We start from the raw sequence: 5516 nt of genomic DNA on the forward strand, positions 1-5516 counted from the left end.
ATACTAGATCCAGAATCAATCATTGCTCTTCCTATATCCACATCATTTATCACGCATGGAAGGGTTAACAATCCTGGATCCTTCATTTTTTGTGGATGATGTTCCTTTCTTGGCTGCACAAATACTTCTTGTTCTTCCTTTTCTGCATCAAGGTTTATCACCTCTTCAATGTAATTACTTTTCTTTGTAGAAATAGGAATTTGAGGATGACTTTCTTCCATAGGAACTATAGGCACATGTCTAAATATTTCTCTCATATGCACATTGTGACCATCCCTCCTTTTCTCAACTTCTTCCAATCCCTCTTCTTCTTTCTCTTCTTCACCAGACTCATCATTCTCACTTACCTCTTCTTCATCACTGCTAATCTCAATCACTTCTTCCTCTGCTTTTCTTTTTTCCCTTACTACAACAGCACGACATTCCTCCTGAGGATAAACATCAGTATTAACCCTAGCTTGATTCTTCTCTGTGACTTCAATCCTCTTTGTTAGTTGGCCAAGTTGTGTTTCTAGTGACCTAACGGTATAGCTTGATCACTTGTGCGATTTGAATCATAGACTTTCATGAATTCATCAAATCTTCTACTCATATTTTGGACAACCTCTGTCAAATGTGCCACCTGCTGCCACATAGTTAAAGGTTGTTACTGCCTGAAGCTTCCTTGTTGCCCTGATGAGTTATTTTGTTGTTGACCAATACTTGGATGATTTTTCCAACCCTGGCTAGGATTGCCTTGATTGAAATTCCCTTGTCTAAACTGGTATTGGTTCCCCATATAGTTAGCTTCCTGCTGTATCTCCTCAGGTATAACACATTGACCATTAATATGGTCTCCACCACAAATATCACATAGTTGTTGTGCTTGAGAAACATTCTGGAGCTCCTTTGGAAGTTGTGAAAGGATCTTTGTCAATGTATCTAGCTTTTGGGTNAAAAGATGATTTTGAGCTAGCATTGCATCATTTGCAGGTAAGTGCAAGACTCCTCTCTGTTGTGTTGGTGTGCCCCTTTCACTATATGCTTCTTGACCATTAGCTTCCATTCTCTCTATCAAGTCATAGGCTTCATCCTCAGTCTTTTGTTTGATGTCACCTTCAGCTGAGGCATCCAACATCATCTTAGACTGCATATTTAGTCCACCAAGGTAGGCAAGAACAATAGTTGTCTTGTCAAATCCGTGAACTGGTGTTTTCCTGAGTAATCCTTTGAATCGCTCCCATGCTTGACTTAGAGATTCTTCCATGCCTTGTTTAAATGATGAGATCTCCAACTTTCCTTAAGTAACTTTAGATTGTGGAAAATATTTGTTAACAAATGTTCTAGCCACAACTTCCCAAGTTGTAAATGTTCCTTCAGGAAAGGAATTGAGCCACGTCTTAGCATTGCCTTCCAATGAGAAAGAAAACAAGTTAAGCCTTACTCTTTCATCTGATACACCTGCCATCTTCACTGTATTGCATATTTCACTAAATGCTGTCAAATGATCATAAGGATTCTCATCCGACAGGCCATGAAACTGTTTACTCTACACCAGGTGTATAAGTGTTGGATTCATCACCATGTTGGTTGTTTGATCTGCAGGCATGACTATGCTGCTAAAATGAAAAGGGCCAACCATATCTGATTGGTCTGCAAGAGTGCGTCTTGGAGGAGTTCTCTCAGTCATCTCCTATGTTCTTCTATCTGCTGAAGGTGATAATAATCTGTCAGGTGAAGGAAACAAATCCCTAGATGGGCGTCTGACTCTCCTTCTCCTTCTTGCTTCACTTAAGCCTTCAAGAAGAGGTTGTGTATTTTTCTTACTCCTAGTATGTCTCGTCTCCTGTTGCATGCACAAGAAACAAACCCTAGTAGCACTTTTTTATATTTAAAAAAAATAAAAAAAAAATAAAAAAAATAAAAATAAATAAATAAAAAGATAAAAAGATATATACAATCAAATCAAACTTAATCAAGTTACACTACTAGATAAGTTAAACCACGAGTCCCCGGCAATGGCGCCAAAAACTTGTTAAGTCCCTGGCAAGTGTACCAGATCGTTATCAAGTAATATAAACGGGTAAGTCCGAGTATCGTTTTCCCAAAGGACTCTTAGGCCTTAACTTTCATGTAACCTAATATTGTAAGAATTGAGAAAAGAATAATATTGGTGGTTGTATGCAAAGAACAAAAATAAACATGCAATGCAATTGATTCAATTGGTTTTGAGAACTATGGATGAATGGTGTTGTTGGGGTTTACAATTTCATCTTATCCACTCTCATATATCTACTCTTCTTATTTAATTCACTTGTTTATCTAATTGTCATGCAAACTTTCTTAATTACCCTTAGCCCCATTCCTTGGTGAAAAGAGCCTATTACTAATTACCGGCTTGCTATTCCTAGCCTCCCCTAGTAACTAATAATGCAATGCGTGCTGAAGCAAATGCAATTGACCGTCCTATCCCTATCCCTAGGCAATATTGCATAATCAAGGAATTTCCCACCAGTTCATGACATTACCGTACGTCCCCATATCGATAAAGACAAACAACATTTATTGAATGAGTTAAACAATAAAAGCTTTGAGCACAGATGAGAACCCGACAATTGATAAGCAAGTATATGACACACATATGAAATAAATAAGAATTTGAATATATGAGAGTTTCAAAAGATTACATTGTTCCCCAACAACAAAGGGTTTAGTTCACCATTGACATGGTGAAACTAGATGAAAAATAATGAAAGAATGGAAAAAGCAAACCCTAGATTTGATAAGAAGGAGCCTAAGCATCCAAGAAATCTCCTCCAAGGTGTGTGGAATNGCTCTGGACGTTCTCTCCGCCAAAAGAATCCCTATCTAATTCGTATTGGGGCTATATATAAGCCCAAAAAGATAATAGATAAATAACAGAAAGATTTACAAAATCTAACTAAAAAAACAAACAACCGTCCAGGCACCTAATTTGACCGCTCAACGATTTGCCTCTCGCCGCTCTGACCGCTCAGCGGTCAGTTTTGCCGCTGAGCGGTTTCCCTCTAATCGCTCTGAGCGCTCAGCAGACCATTCTGGCGCTTAACAGCTTGCTTGACCCTTCTTTTCATCATTTTTCTCCTTCTTTCATGGGTTTAAGTCCACCTTACTTTATTTCCATCTTTATTTCATCTAAAAACCCTGCAAAATAATGCAAAACAAGCATAATATCTCTAAAACCAACTTTTGATTCTCAAGAGACTCAACTTAAGTGTTTTACTTGATTTAGAGCTTATTCTAAGCCTCAAAGGGTGTGTTTTACTTTCAAATTTAAGTATGAAAATAACGGTTTTTAGACCACTATCATTAAGCAATTAACATTGCTATAACAAAATTACATTAAACCACATTTAACATATTACGCATTTAATGTAATCCATCTCACAATTGATGTAAGTCAAAAAAATTCAAAATATGACTGTTAAGGTTGTTAAGGCTTATCAAGCAAACAATTTTCAGTGTACATGAGATTTAATCGATTAAGAGAATGGTGTAATCGGTTAAGTATAACACTTTAGAAAATTTGAAAACTTTTTCATTTGAAAACACATCACTGCACTCAGCAAACAAGTATAATCCAAGGCACGAGTTTTAATCGATTATACATATAATGTAATCGGTTAAAACTTGCAGTTTGCCACAGTTAAACATTTACTGATATCTGATGAATCTAACTGATTACTTCATACAGATATGCTTTGTGCAAAGATTTTTATCATTCAAAACCATGAATATGCATACCACAGATATAAACTCATGCATAACCACACTAAATGTGCAAAACAAATAGTTCAAGAAAAACAAACATATAAACACAACTTTGCATAATGTGTGCAAGAAACTATTAAAATATTTCCGTTGTTGTCATCATCAAAAACACACAAGGGTTTGGGTTTAGCTTTCACATAGCTTCCCTTATCAACAAGTAGGATAATCGATTATTAAGTAGGATAATTGATTATCTCTATCAATTGATGATAAAAAATCTAAAATTTTGATCTAGATGCAATTTAAACTCATTCAAAAGACCAAATTGGTATCCTTAGCATTGTATTTGATTAATAAACTTGTTTATAACTTAAATTTGAACACAATTTGCTCAATTAAATATGAACTCAATTCATTTAGACCAAGTCAGTCACCCAAAAACTCACAATAGTTCCTACTTTATAAAAGCCAAATTTTAGCAAAGTAAGAGGTCAATTAAGTCCTAAATGACCCAAAAACAATTCTTAAAGCTTCAAAATTTCCCTAAAAACATAACTTTAGAATTTGACCTCTCAAAACTCTTATTTTATGTCCTAAAACTCACATTTCTTCTAACTCACTAACAATCAAAGTTCTCTAACAATTTATAAACTCATAATACCTTTATCTACCTTCTCAATTTCATCAGACGCAATTGTCACAACAGCAGAACAATCACATACCATCATTAATTAGATTTTCAATTCACAACACCACTTTTACAAGCAATTCGACACACCAAAATTCTCATTTCAATTAAATTTCATAAATAAATCATCACATCATCAAACAAAGATCAATTACAACCTGTCTACCAATCAAAATAAATTAAATTAGATTCCCTTACTTGGATGACGCTCCAATGGTTCTAACAACTCTAGATTTTCTCCTACAACTCCAAGATCTTTATTTGCTATTACTTGGATACCTCAATACCACTGATCAATAGAGAGCCTTAGAGAAGACTCAAACCACCATGAATGGAGAAAACCCCTTACATATGTAAAGACGTTATAATCAAAGAAAAAAAGTAGAAATCAACTTAATCTTTAGTTGAAATCAATTGGATAGTGTTGAGATTGTTAATAAGGGAAGAACTGGTTTAGCTAAACCTTAATCCCATAGTTATCTGGTTTTTGATGATGACAACACATTATTAATAACACATGTATTGTTATGTGTTACATGTTCTATTCCTTATTGTTAATGATATCTTAATGAACATGTTTGCGTTAAGTCTGATATATGAATGCATATTCACTGATCTGATACTTGATATATCTGTTGTGATTGCATTACATATGTTTAAGAAAGGAAAACCACATGCACTTTGATGAACTTATGTTCTGTGGCAAATCTGCAAGCTTTAAGTCAACTTCATTATGAAGTAAGTCGATTAAAACTCGTGACTTTGCACAGATTTTCAAAGGCATTGTTGTATGTGATTTTTCATTGAAAAGATTTTCAAAATGTGTTGAAGTGTCTAAGTCGACTACATGCAGTGTGACTTCGACTTAGTCAATTATTTGCTACAGATCTTTGTATTGTTGCTGCCTATATTTTAGTTAGAGGGTTAGAGAGATTGTCTATATTTTTTACGTGGAGGTCTCTATAGAAATCTTGCTGTAAAAACCTTGACTATTATAGTGCATTGGCTTCCTGGTTGAGGAAGGACACTGGATGTAGGTGATGAGTCGATATTTTATTGATTTCACTTAGTTTATTGTGCTAGAATTAATCAGGGAATT

The sequence above is a fragment of the Vigna radiata genome, chromosome 10 (assembly GCF_000741045.1).
Source record: "Vigna radiata var. radiata cultivar VC1973A chromosome 10, Vradiata_ver6, whole genome shotgun sequence".
In the NCBI taxonomy this organism is placed as follows: Eukaryota; Viridiplantae; Streptophyta; class Magnoliopsida; order Fabales; family Fabaceae; genus Vigna; species Vigna radiata.